This window comes from Schistocerca gregaria, chromosome 3 (assembly GCF_023897955.1).
Source record: "Schistocerca gregaria isolate iqSchGreg1 chromosome 3, iqSchGreg1.2, whole genome shotgun sequence".
Classification (NCBI taxonomy): domain Eukaryota; kingdom Metazoa; phylum Arthropoda; class Insecta; order Orthoptera; family Acrididae; genus Schistocerca; species Schistocerca gregaria.
The window spans coordinates 794,676,172-794,696,451 of NC_064922.1; the positions used below are offsets into that span (position 1 = coordinate 794,676,172).

At 49.3% G+C, this 20,280-nt stretch overlaps 19 non-coding genes across 19 annotated transcripts; all 19 read right to left on the reverse strand.

Annotated features, from left to right (window-relative positions):
* Positions 1 to 58: 58 nt before the first annotated feature.
* On the reverse strand, positions 59 to 131 carry Trnak-uuu (transfer RNA lysine (anticodon UUU)). Its single transcript has one exon. It is a non-coding gene; the product is annotated as a tRNA-Lys (tRNA).
* Positions 132 to 8,346: 8,215 nt separating this feature from the next.
* On the reverse strand, positions 8,347 to 8,428 carry Trnas-aga (transfer RNA serine (anticodon AGA)). The gene has a single exon. It is a non-coding gene; the product is annotated as a tRNA-Ser (tRNA).
* A 145-nt stretch (positions 8,429 to 8,573) lies between these two features.
* Positions 8,574 to 8,646, reverse strand: Trnak-uuu (transfer RNA lysine (anticodon UUU)). Its single transcript has one exon. It is a non-coding gene; the product is annotated as a tRNA-Lys (tRNA).
* Positions 8,647 to 9,316: 670 nt separating this feature from the next.
* Positions 9,317 to 9,389, reverse strand: Trnam-cau (transfer RNA methionine (anticodon CAU)). The gene has a single exon. It is a non-coding gene; the product is annotated as a tRNA-Met (tRNA).
* Positions 9,390 to 10,344: 955 nt separating this feature from the next.
* Positions 10,345 to 10,426, reverse strand: Trnas-aga (transfer RNA serine (anticodon AGA)). The gene has a single exon. It is a non-coding gene; the product is annotated as a tRNA-Ser (tRNA).
* Positions 10,427 to 10,571: 145 nt separating this feature from the next.
* Trnak-uuu (transfer RNA lysine (anticodon UUU)) lies at positions 10,572 to 10,644 on the reverse strand. Its single transcript has one exon. It is a non-coding gene; the product is annotated as a tRNA-Lys (tRNA).
* Positions 10,645 to 11,314: 670 nt separating this feature from the next.
* Positions 11,315 to 11,387, reverse strand: Trnam-cau (transfer RNA methionine (anticodon CAU)). Its single transcript has one exon. It is a non-coding gene; the product is annotated as a tRNA-Met (tRNA).
* A 956-nt stretch (positions 11,388 to 12,343) lies between these two features.
* On the reverse strand, positions 12,344 to 12,425 carry Trnas-aga (transfer RNA serine (anticodon AGA)). Its single transcript has one exon. It is a non-coding gene; the product is annotated as a tRNA-Ser (tRNA).
* Positions 12,426 to 12,570: 145 nt separating this feature from the next.
* On the reverse strand, positions 12,571 to 12,643 carry Trnak-uuu (transfer RNA lysine (anticodon UUU)). Its single transcript has one exon. It is a non-coding gene; the product is annotated as a tRNA-Lys (tRNA).
* A 670-nt stretch (positions 12,644 to 13,313) lies between these two features.
* On the reverse strand, positions 13,314 to 13,386 carry Trnam-cau (transfer RNA methionine (anticodon CAU)). The gene has a single exon. It is a non-coding gene; the product is annotated as a tRNA-Met (tRNA).
* A 956-nt stretch (positions 13,387 to 14,342) lies between these two features.
* On the reverse strand, positions 14,343 to 14,424 carry Trnas-aga (transfer RNA serine (anticodon AGA)). The gene has a single exon. It is a non-coding gene; the product is annotated as a tRNA-Ser (tRNA).
* Positions 14,425 to 14,569: 145 nt separating this feature from the next.
* On the reverse strand, positions 14,570 to 14,642 carry Trnak-uuu (transfer RNA lysine (anticodon UUU)). The gene has a single exon. It is a non-coding gene; the product is annotated as a tRNA-Lys (tRNA).
* A 670-nt stretch (positions 14,643 to 15,312) lies between these two features.
* On the reverse strand, positions 15,313 to 15,385 carry Trnam-cau (transfer RNA methionine (anticodon CAU)). The gene has a single exon. It is a non-coding gene; the product is annotated as a tRNA-Met (tRNA).
* A 956-nt stretch (positions 15,386 to 16,341) lies between these two features.
* Positions 16,342 to 16,423, reverse strand: Trnas-aga (transfer RNA serine (anticodon AGA)). Its single transcript has one exon. It is a non-coding gene; the product is annotated as a tRNA-Ser (tRNA).
* Positions 16,424 to 16,568: 145 nt separating this feature from the next.
* Trnak-uuu (transfer RNA lysine (anticodon UUU)) lies at positions 16,569 to 16,641 on the reverse strand. The gene has a single exon. It is a non-coding gene; the product is annotated as a tRNA-Lys (tRNA).
* A 670-nt stretch (positions 16,642 to 17,311) lies between these two features.
* Positions 17,312 to 17,384, reverse strand: Trnam-cau (transfer RNA methionine (anticodon CAU)). Its single transcript has one exon. It is a non-coding gene; the product is annotated as a tRNA-Met (tRNA).
* Positions 17,385 to 18,339: 955 nt separating this feature from the next.
* Trnas-aga (transfer RNA serine (anticodon AGA)) lies at positions 18,340 to 18,421 on the reverse strand. The gene has a single exon. It is a non-coding gene; the product is annotated as a tRNA-Ser (tRNA).
* Positions 18,422 to 18,566: 145 nt separating this feature from the next.
* Trnak-uuu (transfer RNA lysine (anticodon UUU)) lies at positions 18,567 to 18,639 on the reverse strand. The gene has a single exon. It is a non-coding gene; the product is annotated as a tRNA-Lys (tRNA).
* Positions 18,640 to 19,309: 670 nt separating this feature from the next.
* Trnam-cau (transfer RNA methionine (anticodon CAU)) lies at positions 19,310 to 19,382 on the reverse strand. The gene has a single exon. It is a non-coding gene; the product is annotated as a tRNA-Met (tRNA).
* Positions 19,383 to 20,280: the final 898 nt, after the last annotated feature.

Consider the following 20,280-nt stretch of genomic DNA (forward strand, 5'->3'; position numbering starts at 1 on the left):
GATTACGACAGGGCTACTATCGCTACGAGACGAGCCATTATGGAAGCGTTAAAATCTTCGCGCGGACAGGGACTCGAACCCTGGACCCTTAGGTTAAAAGCCTAATGCTCTACCGACTGAGCTATCCGGGCTTTCGCTTGTTGTGGTTGGAGCGGTTTCAAGCAACGTGATTAAGTGGAAGGTGTGTGTAGGCTTCTGGCGCTACTGGCGACTGCACCGACTACTCACTGACGCTGGTAGCAGCCCAACAGCGGACCAGTGCCTCTTCTCCCTTTATTCCGGTGCTGACAGTAACTGCATCACGTGCCTGCTTTCCCCGATTGCGTTCGGTTGAAGCCAAGGAAGAAGGGCGACCAACGACAGTTCGAAGACCAAAACATGGAGCGTTGTGTGCGCAAATAGTTCCGTTCCGGTACCGGGAATCGAAGCCGGACCTGTTGAGTGAAAGCCAGGTATCCTAGCCACTAGACCACACAGGACTTGCTCTACAGCGGTGAGATTTACTCCGTCTCTTATTGTATTTTGTGCTGAATCTGGACTCAGTGCTGTTCTCTGCTTGCGATCATATCCGCGCCTACAGACCGGCATGGCGCACAGTTCAAAATTGACTGTCCATTGCTGTGTGCATCGCATTTTGCTTGTAACACGGAGGAGAAATATCAAAGTTGTTACGTCGTCATAATTGGAAGTAAACATTTTGACGCTGAGGCGTGGACTCCGTGTGGATAACGGACAACAGTTAAGTTCGTTTCCTAGCAACAGCAACGCCCTTAATGCAGTCATGATGTGCAGAAAATTGAATGCCCCGGGTGAGGATCGAACTCACGACCTTACGATTATGAGACTTACGCGCTGCCTACTGCGCTACTTTTTTTTTTTTTTTTTTATTGTTCAGCAGACAAACACTACTCTCTATGTATCCGTTAGGGTGTCTTTCAGGTTTCGTGCATTCTGTATCGAATCGTAGTTGGCCAAAATGAAAGTGGCACGTATAACGTCGAAAATAGAATTCGGACACCGCTCTGAGTAAGACCAACTTGTTGTCCACCCTCTAGACTTCAATGAGGTTAAGCCGCGATACCTAAGACAGATCTGCACTCGACGACACCTCGATAACAGCCGGTCCCCACACTTACATCTTGCTCTCCTTACGTCAGTATACATCATATCAGTCTGTGACGCTGGCTTTGCAACATCTTGCGTGCCTTTAGGTTCGCCGCGACCAACACTTACCATGCACTGACCACAAAAAATGGAGGCGCCGCCGCTTGAACCCTGGACTTTTCACATGCCAAGCGAACGCTCTACCAACTTTTTTTTTTTTTTTTATATTTGGCAGCATGAGGCAGGCGGAGGCAAAGCGGGCAGGGGTCAAAATCTCGAGGCCTGGCCGCGATGTCTCCACCCAGTCCTGTTGCTGAGGCGTGTCTTTATCATAGTTTTAAATAAGAAATTTTACATCTTGTGTATACGTAGATATATGCTGCTTTGCCTTCGAAATCCTGAACCAAAAGATGCTTCATTTGAAACAAAAAATTTATGTCATGCCGAGGCAATAGAGATTGAAGGTTATAGCTTTAGTGCTTTTTTTTTTTTTTTTTTTTTTTTTTTTTTTTTTTTTTTTTTTTTTCATCCACTGCTTCTCGGCAACCTAGCATACTTCTTTGTAATATATAATAAAGTTGTAGGAAGTAGTGGACCCTGAACCTGTATATTATTTTTTTTTATTTCTGTTTAGTTTTTTTATTGTTATTATTATTATTTTTTTTTGTTTGTTATTTTTTTATTGTAAAAGAAAAATCTTCATGGAATGTGAAGAAGGAATTTTATGTTAAGGCACTAATTCCATAGCCTCCTTTCCTTCTTGAGATTAATAATAATAATAAAAAAAAAGTATGTTCCCTTCCATGGAAACAAATGAGACTTCCTTCTCAGTCATAAAATGAATGTATAAGAAAACAATTTATCTTTAACCCTGCGATACTGGCTTTCGGCTTCGGCTTCTTCTGTGCAATAAACAAAATAGCCTTCTTTGCCAGCAGAGGATAAGTGATTGTAATATGAAACTGTAAAATTGTACTTCTCCCCAATTGTTTTTGTTTAAGCGTCGTTTCGCTTAAATAAACGATTTTTGTTTATCTCGTTGGCTTGTCAACCAATGCCCAGTCGCTCGAATACAATTTTAAGCATATTGCCGTAGTTTTTCTTGTGGTCTTTATATTTCAGGGCGTTATAAAAAGCACACTTCAAGTACATGTAAAAATCAGTGGAATTGTCATTTCCCAGGTGATTAATTACGTAATTCACATAGTGTCCCATTAACCAATGGACCGAGTTGTTTTTTGCTGCTGGAAAATAGCAAGTCTGAGGCCTGAGGAATGTAACAGGGGGAAAATTTTCCACCGAAGATCTCGTAAGAAAAGCCAGTTGTTCCCTAATCCAATTACAGAGTTGTAGGTTGCCACCGCACGTGAATCTGTGCACTAACGTGTCGATCAATTTACATTTGAGACATAGGTTCGTGTCGCTAACGCCGATTGCATGTAACCTTTCATTGGTGCTTACGGTCTCATTCACTGTTTTATACCACGCTGACTTGACGTCCGATGGTAGACCACGCATATTAATATTTTTCCATATGGCGTCCCAATCAGTGTGTGGGTATTTACTTTCCAATTTGTTTCTCCCCTCCGTTTTCTTTCGATGGCACAGAATATCGCGGGCCGTGATCCGTCGTGAGTTGATGATGACACCGCCGAGATAGCTGAATTCCACAAAATATACACGAACGTACTGGAGCCGGTTATTTATTTTTTGCACATTCACCGGCGCCTGTAAACTGGCAGGCCTGACAACTTCAAATAATTTAGTTGTAATGCTATCAGCGTGATCGCTAAGGATAGTGGCGGTCCTTTTTATAAAAAGCGCAGACGCCTTATTTCTGATGTCAACTAACCCCAAACCTCCATTCCTGGGATCTAAGGTCGCAGTTCGTGCGTCGACTCTGAATATATCCCCTCTCCAAAGATAGCTGGCAATGGTAGACATTATCTTTTTTCCAATCATTTTCGGTAGTGGGAAGATCTGTGCTATAAAGTAACTCCTGGAGAGAATGCAGTGGTTAATGAAAATCACCCTCTGAACTTGGTTCATGTTACGATGGAGGTTTTCTCTTGTTGTTCCAAGAAGTTGTCCCGACGTATTTCTCCAATTGATAGCTGCCATTTTTAACGGACAAGGTGTCAGTGTTATTCCTAGTGCTTTGCATCGGGTGACCATTGTGGCCCAGGCTAAGGTGGTATGTTGAAAACCCCGCAGGTTTAGGAGTTTGCTTTTGTTTGCGTTGACACCTGCTCCGGAGACTCTACAGTACTTTTTAATTAGCGTTTCCAATTTCAAAATGTCGTCGGAATTTCGCAGGACGACTCCGACATCATCGGCATAGGCGTTTATGACTGTTCGGTGACCAGATAATGTGATGCCAGTTAGAGTGGCATGAACACTGCGGAGGAAAGGTTCTAATGAAAGCACGAATAGGAACATGGAGAGGGGGCTTCCTTGAGGAACGCCGCGCCTGATCTGAATCTGCTTTGTCCTCTGGCAGTTAACTGATATACAAGCGCTGATGCCTGTTGCAACATTTCTGATCACACTTACGACTCGCTCATTAAAACCTATTTTGTTCAGTGTGGCACTAAGGAATCTATGATCCACACGATCAAATGCTTTCTGGAAGTCAATAAACATGATAGCACATTTTATGGTGGTCACAGCAGTGATTGCAATTATATCTCTATATTCAGCTATGCTTTTGAAAATGCTCTTGGTAGGCACACAGGACTGGTATGGACTTACTATCTTTTTGGCCAACTGTGAGAGTCTGTTGTTTAAAATTCTGCCGATGATTTTATAATCGGAGTTTAACAGGGAGATAGGACGAAAGTTGTTGAGGTTTCTTTTTGCAGCATTTTTTGGGATTAGTACTATTGTGCTCTCTTTAAAAACAGCAGGTAAATGCTTTCCCTGAAGCACCTCGTTCGTCATTCGGGTAAACATGTCACCAATCAGTGGCCAGTATCGTTTATAAAATTCAACAGGCAAACCATCCGGTCCCGGCGATTTCCTCAGAGGAGATTTGCAGATGATTCTGTGGATATCTTCGTTAGTACACTCAACGAGAAGGTCTTCGTTTTCCTCGTCCGAGACCTGTGGAGTTATGGGATTAAGGAACTCATCGAAGGACTCTTCACATAACGGGTTGGCAGTGTATAGGTCTTCGTAATATTTGTGCACTGCATTGACGATGTCTCTCTGAGTCGTGAGTGTCTCGCCAGTTTCAGACTGAAGTCCATCAATGAAGGTGCGTCTCCTGTTTCTTTCGTGCTTCAGTAGATGGTACAAGGAAGCATGTTCATCCTCCACGACTGTCTTAGCCTTGGATTTTAATTTCAGACCCTCCATCTGCTGTCTTTTAAGACTGAGCAATTTGGCCTTAGTTTGCTTGATATCTGCCAGACGGACGTTGGAAGTGTTTGCCTGCTCATATAAATTTCGCAGCATGGTATAATAAAATTCTATGGAATTTTTCAAGTCTTTCGATCGTTGTACACTATACTGGATGAGAACTTTTCTCAGTTTAGGCTTTGCCCTGTTGCACCACCAGTCTAGTACTGAGACGTGTCTATCTGCAGAGCGGAGGCACAATGCCCACGCTTCTGTCAAACTTTCTTCTAATCCGTCGTCCTGCATCAGTGACGTATTAAGGTGCCATGAACTTCTAAAACGGCGAGTGGGTTGCGCAGTAAGGTTGATGGAAGCTAGCACGGAGCTATGATCAGAAAAGTAAACTGGAATCGTCTCTGCTTTAATGAAGGAGCTAACTAGACTTTGCGATATGTAGAGTCTGTCGATCCTGCTACGTGAGTGAGGACCTAGGAATGTAAATGCCACAATTGTGGGATACATTATTTCCCAAGCATCTTTAAGCTGTAAAACAGTGACGAAACGCTTCAGTTCAGTGCAGTTATTAAAATTCGGAACCTGGTCTTTCTTATTTATCACACAATTAAAATCACCGCCTATTATAAGATCTTTTGGGTTTTTCCGTAATAAATAAATGATTTCTTCTTTATAGAACTGTGCTCTGTCCATTCTATTGGATGTGCCAGAAGGGGCATACAGATTGATAAGGGTAGAACCAAAGACTTTTATACCTATCGCTCTGCCGGAGTCCAACCTCTCGATATCCGAGACAGGAATCCCCTCCCTGACTAAAATTGCTGTACCGACGTTGGTGTCAAGTGAGACATTTAAAATCGCCAAATATCCAGGCACTGTAAGATTAGTCAGCACTACTTCCTGTAGGAAAGCAATGTCCGTCCCTGACTCATATAAATAATCCTTGAGCGCTGTAACTTTAGTCACGGATGTAATCCTGTTAATATTGATAGTCGTAATTGTATATGCCTGGGACATTTAGTTTGCATAAAAAGTAAATAAGTGATTAAAAAGATAACAAAATATTAATAAAAAAAAAAGAAAAGAGATGTGCAGCTTCTAGAAGGGAGAAACGACTCCGCTTAAACAAACATCTAAAAGAATAGTCAGTATTTGAAGCTCGGTAAACACTTCATCTGGTTCCTCTGAAATATGACTAAGACAGTAGTACAATTAGAAATGAAATTGGTTCAACAAAATCCTTTTTTTTTTTTTTCATCTTACAGCCTCATTGTGGTGCAGGATTCCGAACATCTCGGGTTTTAGTTTTACCGAGGGGCTTTGCATCACTAATGTCACTTGAAGGTACCTCCTTAGGTCTTTCCGTGATGATTTCATACAAGACGTTCTTGGCCGTCGCTTCCTCTTGTGCTGGTTGTTGTTTGCTTTGGTTACGGGAAGCTTTGAGAGTAGGTTGCGGTTTGAGTCGGCGTCTTCGGACATCTTGGTTCAACGCGCCGTCAGTCGGATTGTCTATCTTTACCACCGTTGTGACCGAAGCTGCCTCAACAGCGTCCTTTTTACGAGTGCCATTTCCTTGTTCTTCCGTCACTAGCTCCAGAGCACTGACTGAGTCGGCGGTTTGTGGGTCTGTAAGTTCTTGAGTTGGGTTCCGCTCCGTCACCTCCTGTGCTTCGGAGTGCGCCTCATCCGTCTCCGCGACAATCGTTACTGCGTCCCCTCCGTGGACCGTTTGTACCTGTTCAGCCGCCGACAGCGGCCGGGTTGCCTCAGCGGCTGTCGTCACGTCAATACATGTACTGGTTGTTTCCTCGAGCACATCCGCATTACACTGCTTCTGCTTGCGGGTGGAAGGCGAATTACGGGCGGACTCGCCGTCCGAGCCGTCATCGGTCGTTTCCAACGGTCGCTTCTTATTCTGGAGATCGCAATCGGGAACAGAAGGGTGTGATGTAATGACGCTCAGGGGAGGGAACTCCGTAGTAGTTATGGCGGGCACTGCAGAAGTACATGCACCACTGTCGTTAACCGAAAGAAGGGAAGTGCTATTTGGTAAGACATCGCTGAGGGTCAGTTTTTGACGCTGTGTTAGATTGTTCCGAAGAACAAAAACACGGCGCGGACAATCTTGTCGGAAATGACCTGTCTCATTGCAAATATTGCACGTGCGCTCCTGACCAGAATACACAACATGTGCTTTATGGCCTGCAACGGATATATGGGACGGAATGTTGGCTTTCACCTCCATTTCAACGGATCTAATGCCATTAAAACACTGTATCTTGTATAGCTTCGACCATCTTTCGTTATAGATAGATTTAACTTCGCCATATTTAGATAGAGCGTCCTTGATCAACTGATTATCAATTTCAATTGGAACATTCAAAATCCTGACATTGGTGTACATGATATCAGCTTTTCGTACAGAGACATTACTTTTTGAACCGTCTCGGTGAACAAATTCGACGGAATTACCCCATTTTGCAAGCAACTTATCGACTGTCACTGAGTTCAGAAATTTAACAAAAACACAGTATTTTTCAGCATCTAATTGCGTGGTATGAACAGAGTCAGAATTTATACCGATTACCTCAGTCAGCCAATCGTGGATTTCCAGCGCAGTGGGTTGGACCGGCCGTGTTTCTTTCTCGAACGAGAAGACTAAAGTATTCTTCCTGACGGTGTCAGACATGGTCGTCGGTTCCGACGAAATTCCGGCAACAACCGAAATTGCGGCGAAGCACAAAACGTGGAACGGACGAAAGCACTATAAAAACACTTATCAGAGACACCACTCAAAAAATAACAGCGAAAATGTACAGCTAACTTCACGTAAACACCAAAACACCGGCGATAGCGCTAACGTACGCGGAGTAAACAACAAGCACGTCCGACCGCGGCGACGGCTAAAGCCAGAATGCGCTACCGAGGCACGCCGGAGACGACCTCGCAGGAAACTCGGTAAGTCTCACATATTAGAGATAGACAGTTTGCGCTTTCTGAAGAATCTGTTGTCTTGCTACACGTGCTGTCCCGACTCTCTAGATTAAACTGCAGCCGCAGCTATACAGCTATAAGGTCCTGAGGCTGACCCATCTCAAGCGAGCAATCCGCGCGGCAGCATTGTTGCCACAAGAGCAAAATAATGCATCGACCGGGAATCGTGCCGGCATACCTTAAGATTATGAGACTTAGGCGCTGCCTACTGCACTACTGAGTCACAAACCACTCAACTACAGATGCTCGACAAGCTACCCGTGCTTTCCAAGCAGCTGTCGGCAGGGAAACTGGGATTGCCACCCAGCGACGTCGAAAAAGGGGCTAAACTCGCGAAGTCCCCCACTACACTGCCTTAAAACGACCGTTCATCACTATCGTGTGAGTAACCTTGCGTCAGCGGCGACGAGTCTTGCCCAAAGACGTAGCGTGCTTGGAGGCGCTGCCCGAATGCGTGTGGATGCACCCTCCTACCTCGTAATGCGCCTGCAGCTCCTATAGCCGTGGGCCGCCGTCGGCGGGCGGGAAGCCGACACAGCGCGGCGTTGCGAGCAGCGGCAGTGCGGTGGTGTTGTACTGTTGAGCATAGTTGCCTTCCAAGCAGTTGATCCGGGTACGATTCCCGGCCACCGCAAGTGGCGCTAACTTTTCCGTATCATTATGTGGGCTCCTGCTGTTAAATTAAGGTTTTTTTTTTTTCGTCGTTGCACCATCCTGTAGTATGTCCCGACTTGTCCCGACTTTGCTCGGCTGACGCGAAAGCTGACGCTTGGAAATCGCCCTTATCTAAAGGACAGGCACTATAAACGGCTGTGAGAGGTGAGGTGTGGCGAGGTACCAAAACGCGATATTTTCTGCTTCTTCTTCCAAAACAAGAAAAGAAAAATCCGACGCAGTCGGTAGGACTCGAACCTACGCTCCCAGAGGGATTCTGATTTCTAGTCAGACGCCTTAACCACTCGGCCACGACTGCTTGTCCAACAGGTGCCCCTCGAATCGTGAAAAACCCGACCGGTTGCGTCTGCGCAGAATGCCGACAGGAAACGTAAAACCGTGCACTGATTACGACAGGGCTACTATCGCTACGAGACGAGCCATTATGGAAGCGTTAAAATCTTCGCGCGGACAGGGACTCGAACCCTGGACCCTTAGGTTAAAAGCCTAATGCTCTACCGACTGAGCTATCCGGGCTTTCGCTTGTTGTGGTTGGAGCGGTTTCAAGCAACGTGATTAAGTGGAAGGTGTGTGTAGGCTTCTGGCGCTACTGGCGACTGCACCGACTACTCACTGACGCTGGTAGCAGCCCAACAGCGGACCAGTGCCTCTTCTCCCTTTATTCCGGTGCTGACAGTAACTGCATCACGTGCCTGCTTTCCCCGATTGCGTTCGGTTGAAGCCAAGGAAGAAGGGCGACCAACGACAGTTCGAAGACCAAAACATGGAGCGTTGTGTGCGCAAATAGTTCCGTTCCGGTACCGGGAATCGAAGCCGGACCTGTTGAGTGAAAGCCAGGTATCCTAGCCACTAGACCACACAGGACTTGCTCTACAGCGGTGAGATTTACTCCGTCTCTTATTGTATTTTGTGCTGAATCTGGACTCAGTGCTGTTCTCTGCTTGCGATCATATCCGCGCCTACAGACCGGCATGGCGCACAGTTCAAAATTGACTGTCCATTGCTGTGTGCATCGCATTTTGCTTGTAACACGGAGGAGAAATATCAAAGTTGTTACGTCGTCATAATTGGAAGTAAACATTTTGACGCTGAGGCGTGGACTCCGTGTGGATAACGGACAACAGTTAAGTTCGTTTCCTAGCAACAGCAACGCCCTTAATGCAGTCATGATGTGCAGAAAATTGAATGCCCCGGGTGAGGATCGAACTCACGACCTTAAGATTATGAGACTTACGCGCTGCCTACTGCGCTACCGAGGCACGCCGGAGACGACCTCGCAGGAAACTCGGTAAGTCTCACATATTAGAGATAGACAGTTTGCGCTTTCTGAAGAATCTGTTGTCTTGCTACACGTGCTGTCCCGACTCTCTAGATTAAACTGCAGCCGCAGCTATACAGCTATAAGGTCCTGAGGCTGACCCATCTCAAGCGAGCAATCCGCGCGGCAGCATTGTTGCCACAAGAGCAAAATAATGCATCGACCGGGAATCGTGCCGGCATACCTTAAGATTATGAGACTTAGGCGCTGCCTACTGCACTACTGAGTCACAAACCACTCAACTACAGATGCTCGACAAGCTACCCGTGCTTTCCAAGCAGCTGTCGGCAGGGAAACTGGGATTGCCACCCAGCGACGTCGAAAAAGGGGCTAAACTCGCGAAGTCCCCCACTACACTGCCTTAAAACGACCGTTCATCACTATCGTGTGAGTAACCTTGCGTCAGCGGCGACGAGTCTTGCCCAAAGACGTAGCGTGCTTGGAGGCGCTGCTCGAATGCGTGTGGATGCACCCTCCTACCTCGTACTGCGCCTGCAGCTCCTATAGCCGTGGGCCGCCGTCGGCGGGCGGGAAGCCGACACAGCGCGGCGTTGCGAGCAGCGGCAGTGCGGTGGTGTTGTACTGTTGAGCATAGTTGCCTTCCAAGCAGTTGATCCGGGTACGATTCCCGGCCACCGCAAGTGGCGCTAACTTTTCCGTATCATTATGTGGGCTCCTGCTGTTAAATTAAGGTTTTTTTTTTTTCGTCGTTGCACCATCCTGTAGTATGTCCCGACTTGTCCCGACTTTGCTCGGCTGACGCGAAAGCTGACGCTTGGAAATCGCCCTTATCTAAAGGACAGGCACTATAAACGGCGTGAGAGGTGAGGTGTGGCGAGGTACCAAAACGCGATATTTTCTGCTTCTTCTTCCAAAACAAGAAAAGAAAAATCGGACGCAGTCGGTAGGACTCGAACCTACGCTCCCAGAGGGATTCTGATTTCTAGTCAGACGCCTTAACCACTCGGCCACGACTGCTTGTTCAACAGGTGCCCCTCGAATCGTGAAAAACCCGACCGGTTGCGTCTGCGCAGAATGCCGACAGGAAACGTAAAACCGTGCACTGATTACGACAGGGCTACTATCGCTACGAGACGAGCCATTATGGAAGCGTTAAAATCTTCGCGCGGACAGGGACTCGAACCCTGGACCCTTAGGTTAAAAGCCTAATGCTCTACCGACTGAGCTATCCGGGCTTTCGCTTGTTGTGGTTGGAGCGGTTTCAAGCAACGTGATTAAGTGGAAGGTGTGTGTAGGCTTCTGGCGCTACTGGCGACTGCACCGACTACTCACTGACGCTGGTAGCAGCCCAACAGCGGACCAGTGCCTCTTCTCCCTTTATTCCGGTGCTGACAGTAACTGCATCACGTGCCTGCTTTCCCCGATTGCGTTCGGTTGAAGCCAAGGAAGAAGGGCGACCAACGACAGTTCGAAGACCAAAACATGGAGCGTTGTGTGCGCAAATAGTTCCATTCCGGTACCGGGAATCGAAGCCGGACCTGTTGAGTGAAAGCCAGGTATCCTAGCCACTAGACCACACAGGACTTGCTCTACAGCGGTGAGATTTACTCCGTCTCTTATTGTATTTTGTGCTGAATCTGGACTCAGTGCTGTTCTCTGCTTGCGATCATATCCGCGCCTACAGACCGGCATGGCGCACAGTTCAAAATTGACTGTCCATTGCTGTGTGCATCGCATTTTGCTTGTAACACGGAGGAGAAATATCAAAGTTGTTACGTCGTCATAATTGGAAGTAAACATTTTGACGCTGAGGCGTGGACTCCGTGTGGATAACGGACAACAGTTAAGTTCGTTTCCTAGCAACAGCAACGCCCTTAATGCAGTCATGATGTGCAGAAAATTGAATGCCCCGGGTGAGGATCGAACTCACGACCTTAAGATTATGAGACTTACGCGCTGCCTACTGCGCTACCGAGCCACGCCGGAGACGACCTCGCAGGAAACTCGGTAAGTCTCACATATTAGAGATAGACAGTTTGCGCTTTCTGAAGAATCTGTTGTCTTGCTACACGTGCTGTCCCGACTCTCTAGATTAAACTGCAGCCGCAGCTATACAGCTATAAGGTCCTGAGGCTGACCCATCTCAAGCGAGCAGTCCGCGCGGCAGCATTGTTGCCACAAGAGCAAAATAATGCATCGACCGGGAATCGTGCCGGCATACCTTAAGATTATGAGACTTAGGCGCTGCCTACTGCACTACTGAGTCACAAACCACTCAACTACAGATGCTCGACAAGCTACCCGTGCTTTCCAAGCAGCTGTCGGCAGGGAAACTGGGATTGCCACCCAGCGACGTCGAAAAAGGGGCTAAACTCGCGAAGTCCCCCACTACACTGCCTTAAAACGACCGTTCATCACTATCGTGTGAGTAACCTTGCGTCAGCGGCGACGAGTCTTGCCCAAAGACGTAGCGTGCTTGGAGGCGCTGCCCGAATGCGTGTGGATGCACCCTCCTACCTCGTAATGCGCCTGCAGCTCCTATAGCCGTGGGCCGCCGTCGGCGGGCGGGAAGCCGACACAGCGCGGCGTTGCGAGCAGCGGCAGTGCGGTGGTGTTGTACTGTTGAGCATAGTTGCCTTCCAAGCAGTTGATCCGGGTACGATTCCCGGCCACCGCAAGTGGCGCTAACTTTTCCGTATCATTATGTGGGCTCCTGCTGTTAAATTAAGGTTTTTTTTTTTTCGTCGTTGCACCATCCTGTAGTATGTCCCGACTTGTCCCGACTTTGCTCGGCTGACGCGAAAGCTGACGCTTGGAAATCGCCCTTATCTAAAGGACAGGCACTATAAACGGCTGTGAGAGGTGAGGTGTGGCGAGGTACCAAAACGCGATATTTTCTGCTTCTTCTTCCAAAACAAGAAAAGAAAAATCGGACGCAGTCGGTAGGACTCAAACCTACGCTCCCAGAGGGAATCTGATTTCTAGTCAGACGCCTTAACCACTCGGCCACGACTGCTTGTCCAACAGGTGCCCCTCGAATCGTGAAAAACCCGACCGGTTGCGTCTGCGCAGAATGCCGACAGGAAACGTAAAACCGTGCACTGATTACGACAGGGCTACTATCGCTACGAGACGAGCCATTATGGAAGCGTTAAAATCTTCGCGCGGACAGGGACTCGAACCCTGGACCCTTAGGTTAAAAGCCTAATGCTCTACCGACTGAGCTATCCGGGCTTTCGCTTGTTGTGGTTGGAGCGGTTTCAAGCAACGTGATTAAGTGGAAGGTGTGTGTAGGCTTCTGGCGCTACTGGCGACTGCACCGACTACTCACTGACGCTGGTAGCAGCCCAACAGCGGACCAGTGCCTCTTCTCCCTTTATTCCGGTGCTGACAGTAACTGCATCACGTGCCTGCTTTCCCCGATTGCGTTCGGTTGAAGCCAAGGAAGAAGGGCGACCAACGACAGTTCGAAGACCAAAACATGGAGCGTTGTGTGCGCAAATAGTTCCATTCCGGTACCGGGAATCGAAGCCGGACCTGTTGAGTGAAAGCCAGGTATCCTAGCCACTAGACCACACAGGACTTGCTCTACAGCGGTGAGATTTACTCCGTCTCTTATTGTATTTTGTGCTGAATCTGGACTCAGTGCTGTTCTCTGCTTGCGATCATATCCGCGCCTACAGACCGGCATGGCGCACAGTTCAAAATTGACTGTCCATTGCTGTGTGCATCGCATTTTGCTTGTAACACGGAGGAGAAATATCAAAGTTGTTACGTCGTCATAATTGGAAGTAAACATTTTGACGCTGAGGCGTGGACTCCGTGTGGATAACGGACAACAGTTAAGTTCGTTTCCTAGCAACAGCAACGCCCTTAATGCAGTCATGATGTGCAGAAAATTGAATGCCCCGGGTGAGGATCGAACTCACGACCTTAAGATTATGAGACTTACGCGCTGCCTACTGCGCTACCGAGCCACGCCGGAGACGACCTCGCAGGAAACTCGGTAAGTCTCACATATTAGAGATAGACAGTTTGCGCTTTCTGAAGAATCTGTTGTCTTGCTACACGTGCTGTCCCGACTCTCTAGATTAAACTGCAGCCGCAGCTATACAGCTATAAGGTCCTGAGGCTGACCCATCTCAAGCGAGCAATCCGCGCGGCAGCATTGTTGCCACAAGAGCAAAATAATGCATCGACCGGGAATCGTGCCGGCATACCTTAAGATTATGAGACTTAGGCGCTGCCTACTGCACTACTGAGTCACAAACCACTCAACTACAGATGCTCGACAAGCTACCCGTGCTTTCCAAGCAGCTGTCGGCAGGGAAACTGGGATTGCCACCCAGCGACGTCGAAAAAGGGGCTAAACTCGCGAAGTCCCCCACTACACTGCCTTAAAACGACCGTTCATCACTATCGTGTGAGTAACCTTGCGTCAGCGGCGACGAGTCTTGCCCAAAGACGTAGCGTGCTTGGAGGCGCTGCCCGAATGCGTGTGGATGCACCCTCCTACCTCGTAATGCGCCTGCAGCTCCTATAGCCGTGGGCCGCCGTCGGCGGGCGGGAAGCCGACACAGCGCGGCGTTGCGAGCAGCGGCAGTGCGGTGGTGTTGTACTGTTGAGCATAGTTGCCTTCCAAGCAGTTGATCCGGGTACGATTCCCGGCCACCGCAAGTGGCGCTAACTTTTCCGTATCATTATGTGGGCTCCTGCTGTTAAATTAAGGTTTTTTTTTTTTCGTCGTTGCACCATCCTGTAGTATGTCCCGACTTGTCCCGACTTTGCTCGGCTGACGCGAAAGCTGACGCTTGGAAATCGCCCTTATCTAAAGGACAGGCACTATAAACGGCTGTGAGAGGTGAGGTGTGGCGAGGTACCAAAACGCGATATTTTCTGCTTCTTCTTCCAAAACAAGAAAAGAAAAATCGGACGCAGTCGGTAGGACTCAAACCTACGCTCCCAGAGGGAATCTGATTTCTAGTCAGACGCCTTAACCACTCGGCCACGACTGCTTGTCCAACAGGTGCCCCTCGAATCGTGAAAAACCCGACCGGTTGCGTCTGCGCAGAATGCCGACAGGAAACGTAAAACCGTGCACTGATTACGACAGGGCTACTATCGCTACGAGACGAGCCATTATGGAAGCGTTAAAATCTTCGCGCGGACAGGGACTCGAACCCTGGACCCTTAGGTTAAAAGCCTAATGCTCTACCGACTGAGCTATCCGGGCTTTCGCTTGTTGTGGTTGGAGCGGTTTCAAGCAACGTGATTAAGTGGAAGGTGTGTGTAGGCTTCTGGCGCTACTGGCGACTGCACCGACTACTCACTGACGCTGGTAGCAGCCCAACAGCGGACCAGTGCCTCTTCTCCCTTTATTCCGGTGCTGACAGTAACTGCATCACGTGCCTGCTTTCCCCGATTGCGTTCGGTTGAAGCCAAGGAAGAAGGGCGACCAACGACAGTTCGAAGACCAAAACATGGAGCGTTGTGTGCGCAAATAGTTCCATTCCGGTACCGGGAATCGAAGCCGGACCTGTTGAGTGAAAGCCAGGTATCCTAGCCACTAGACCACACAGGACTTGCTCTACAGCGGTGAGATTTACTCCGTCTCTTATTGTATTTTGTGCTGAATCTGGACTCAGTGCTGTTCTCTGCTTGCGATCATATCCGCGCCTACAGACCGGCATGGCGCACAGTTCAAAATTGACTGTCCATTGCTGTGTGCATCGCATTTTGCTTGTAACACGGAGGAGAAATATCAAAGTTGTTACGTCGTCATAATTGGAAGTAAACATTTTGACGCTGAGGCGTGGACTCCGTGTGGATAACGGACAACAGTTAAGTTCGTTTCCTAGCAACAGCAACGCCCTTAATGCAGTCATGATGTGCAGAAAATTGAATGCCCCGGGTGAGGATCGAACTCACGACCTTAAGATTATGAGACTTACGCGCTGCCTACTGCGCTACCGAGCCACGCCGGAGACGACCTCGCAGGAAACTCGGTAAGTCTCACATATTAGAGATAGACAGTTTGCGCTTTCTGAAGAATCTGTTGTCTTGCTACACGTGCTGTCCCGACTCTCTAGATTAAACTGCAGCCGCAGCTATACAGCTATAAGGTCCTGAGGCTGACCCATCTCAAGCGAGCAATCCGCGCGGCAGCATTGTTGCCACAAGAGCAAAATAATGCATCGACCGGGAATCGTGCCGGCATACCTTAAGATTATGAGACTTAGGCGCTGCCTACTGCACTACTGAGTCACAAACCACTCAACTACAGATGCTCGACAAGCTACCCGTGCTTTCCAAGCAGCTGTCGGCAGGGAAACTGGGATTGCCACCCAGCGACGTCGAAAAAGGGGCTAAACTCGCGAAGTCCCCCACTACACTGCCTTAAAACGACCGTTCATCACTATCGTGTGAGTAACCTTGCGTCAGCGGCGACGAGTCTTGCCCAAAGACGTAGCGTGCTTGGAGGCGCTGCCCGAATGCGTGTGGATGCACCCTCCTACCTCGTAATGCGCCTGCAGCTCCTATAGCCGTGGGCCGCCGTCGGCGGGCGGGAAGCCGACACAGCGCGGCGTTGCGAGCAGCGGCAGTGCGGTGGTGTTGTACTGTTGAGCATAGTTGCCTTCCAAGCAGTTGATCCGGGTACGATTCCCGGCCACCGCAAGTGGCGCTAACTTTTCCGTATCATTATGTGGGCTCCTGCTGTTAAATTAAGGTTTTTTTTTTTTCGTCGTTGCACCATCCTGTAGTATGTCCCGACTTGTCCCGACTTTGCTCGGCTGACGCGAAAGCTGACGCTTGGAAATCGCCCTTATCTAAAGGACAGGCACTATAAACGGCTGTGAGAGGTGAGGTGTGGCGAGGTACCAAAACGCGATATTTTCTGCTTCTTCTTCCAAAACAAGAAAAGAAAAATCGGACGCAGTCGGTAGGACTCGAACCTACGCTCCCAGAGGGAATCTGATTTCTAGTCAGACGCCTTAACCACTCGGCCACGACTGCTTGTCCAACAGGTGCCCCTCGAATCGTGAAAAACCCGACCGGTTGCGTCTGCGCAGAATGCCGACAGGAAACGTAAAACCGTGCACTGATTACGACAGGGCTACTATCGCTACGAGACGAGCCATTATGGAAGCGTTAAAATCTTCGCGCGGACAGGGACTCGAACCCTGGACCCTTAGGTTAAAAGCCTAATGCTCTACCGACTGAGCTATCCGGGCTTTCGCTTGTTGTGGTTGGAGCGGTTTCAAGCAACGTGATTAAGTGGAAGGTGTGTGTAGGCTTCTGGCGCTACTGGCGACTGCACCGACTACTCACTGACGCTGGTAGCAGCCCAACAGCGGACCAGTGCCTCTTCTCCCTTTATTCCGGTGCTGACAGTAACTGCATCACGTGCCTGCTTTCCCCGATTGCGTTCGGTTGAAGCCAAGGAAGAAGGGCGACCAACGACAGTTCGAAGACCAAAACATGGAGCGTTGTGTGCGCAAATAGTTCCGTTCCGGTACCGGGAATCGAAGCCGGACCTGTTGAGTGAAAGCCAGGTATCCTAGCCACTAGACCACACAGGACTTGCTCTACAGCGGTGAGATTTACTCCGTCTCTTATTGTATTTTGTGCTGAATCTGGACTCAGTGCTGTTCTCTGCTTGCGATCATATCCGCGCCTACAGACCGGCATGGCGCACAGTTCAAAATTGACTGTCCATTGCTGTGTGCATCGCATTTTGCTTGTAACACGGAGGAGAAATATCAAAGTTGTTACGTCGTCATAATTGGAAGTAAACATTTTGACGCTGAGGCGTGGACTCCGTGTGGATAACGGACAACAGTTAAGTTCGTTTCCTAGCAACAGCAACGCCCTTAATGCAGTCATGATGTGCAGAAAATTGAATGCCCCGGGTGAGGATCGAACTCACGACCTTAAGATTATGAGACTTACGCGCTGCCTACTGCGCTACCGAGGCACGCCGGAGACGACCTCGCAGGAAACTCGGTAAGTCTCACATATTAGAGATAGACAGTTTGCGCTTTCTGAAGAATCTGTTGTCTTGCTACACGTGCTGTCCCGACTCTCTAGATTAAACTGCAGCCGCAGCTATACAGCTATAAGGTCCTGAGGCTGACCCATCTCAAGCGAGCAATCCGCGCGGCAGCATTGTTGCCACAAGAGCAAAATAATGCATCGACCGGGAATCGTGCCGGCATACCTTAAGATTATGAGACTTAGGCGCTGCCTACTGCACTACTGAGTCACAAACCACTCAACTACAGATGCTCGACAAGCTACCCGTGCTTTCCAAGCAGCTGTCGGCAGGGAAACTGGGATTGCCACCCAGCGACGTCGAAAAAGGGGCTAAACTCGCGAAGTCCCCCACTACACTGCCTTAAAACGACCGTTCATCACTATCGTGTGAGTAACCTTGCGTCAGCGGCGACGAGTCTTGCCCAAAGACGTAGCGTGCTTGGAGGCGCTGCCCGAATGCGTGTGGATGCACCCTCCTACCTCGTAATGCGCCTGCAGCTCCTATAGCCGTGGGCCGCCGTCGGCGGGCGGGAAGCCGACACAGCGCGGCGTTGCGAGCAGCGGCAGTGCGGTGGTGTTGTACTGTTGAGCATAGTTGCCTTCCAAGCAGTTGATCCGGGTACGATTCCCGGCCACCGCAAGTGGCGCTAACTTTTCCGTATCATTATGTGGGCTCCTGCTGTTAAATTAAGGTGTTTTTTTTTTCGTCGTTGCACCATCCTGTAGTATGTCCCGACTTGTCCCGACTTTGCTCGGCTGACGCGAAAGCTGACGCTTGGAAATCGCCCTTATCTAAAGGACAGGCACTATAAACGGCGTGAGAGGTGAGGTGTGGCGAGGTACCAAAACGCGATATTTTCTGCTTCTTCTTCCAAAACAAGAAAAGAAAAATCGGACGCAGTCGGTAGGACTCGAACCTACGCTCCCAGAGGGATTCTGATTTCTAGTCAGACGCCTTAACCACTCGGCCACGACTGCTTGTCCAACAGGTGCCCCTCGAATCGTGAAAAACCCGACCGGTTGCGTCTGCGCAGAATGCCGACAGGAAACGTAAAACCGTGCACTGATTACGACAGGGCTACTATCGCTACGAGACGAGCCATTATGGAAGCGTTAAAATCTTCGCGCGGACAGGGACTCGAACCCTGGACCCTTAGGTTAAAAGCCTAATGCTCTACCGACTGAGCTATCCGGGCTTTCGCTTGTTGTGGTTGGAGCGGTTTCAAGCAACGTGATTAAGTGGAAGGTGTGTGTAGGCTTCTGGCGCTACTGGCGACTGCACCGACTACTCACTGACGCTGGTAGCAGCCCAACAGCGGACCAGTGCCTCTTCTCCCTTTATTCCGGTGCTGACAGTAACTGCATCACGTGCCTGCTTTCCCCGATTGCGTTCGGTTGAAGCCAAGGAAGAAGGGCGACCAACGACAGTTCGAAGACCAAAACATGGAGCGTTGTGTGCGCAAATAGTTCCGTTCCGGTACCGGGAATCGAAGCCGGACCTGTTGAGTGAAAGCCAGGTATCCTAGCCACTAGACCACACAGGACTTGCTCTACAGCGGTGAGATTTACTCCGTCTCTTATTGTATTTTGTGCTGAATCTGGACTCAGTGCTGTTCTCTGCTTGCGATCATATCCGCGCCTACAGACCGGCATGGCGCACAGTTCAAAATTGACTGTCCATTGCTGTGTGCATCGCATTTTGCTTGTAACACGGAGGAGAAATATCAAAGTTGTTACGTCGTCATAATTGGAAGTAAACATTTTGACGCTGAGGCGTGGACTCCGTGTGGATAACGGACAACAGTTAAGTTCGTTTCCTAGCAACAGCAACGCCCTTAATGCAGTCATGATGTGCAGAAAATTGAATGCCCCGGGTGAGGATCGAACTCACGACCTTAAGATTATGAGACTTACGCGCTGCCTACTGCGCTACCGAGGCACGCCGGAGACGACCTCGCAGGAAACTCGGTAAGTCTCACATATTAGAGATAGACAGTTTGCGCTTTCTGAAGAATCTGTTGTCTTGCTACACGTGCTGTCCCGACTCTCTAGATTAAACTGCAGCCGCAGCTATACAGCTATAAGGTCCTGAGGCTGACCCATCTCAAGCGAGCAATCCGCGCGGCAGCATTGTTGCCACAAGAGCAAAATAATGCATCGACCGGGAATCGTGCCGGCATACCTTAAGATTATGAGACTTAGGCGCTGCCTACTGCACTACTGAGTCACAAACCACTCAACTACAGATGCTCGACAAGCTACCCGTGCTTTCCAAGCAGCTGTCGGCAGGGAAACTGGGATTGCCACCCAGCGACGTCGAAAAAGGGGCTAAACTCGCGAAGTCCCCCACTACACTGCCTTAAAACGACCGTTCATCACTATCGTGTGAGTAACCTTGCGTCAGCGGCGACGAGTCTTGCCCAAAGACGTAGCGTGCTTGGAGGCGCTGCCCGAATGCGTGTGGATGCACCCTCCTACCTCGTAATGCGCCTGCAGCTCCTATAGCCGTGGGCCGCCGTCGGCGGGCGGGAAGCCGACACAGCGCGGCGTTGCGAGCAGCGGCAGTGCGGTGGTGTTGTACTGTTGAGCATAGTTGCCTTCCAAGCAGTTGATCCGGGTACGATTCCCGGCCACCGCAAGTGGCGCTAACTTTTCCGTATCATTATGTGGGCTCCTGCTGTTAAATTAAGGTTTTTTTTTTTTCGTCGTTGCACCATCCTGTAGTATGTCCCGACTTTGCTCGGCTGACGCGAAAGCTGACGCTTGGAAATCGCCCTTATCTAAAGGACAGGCACTATAAACGGCTGTGAGAGGTGAGGTGTGGCGAGGTACCAAAA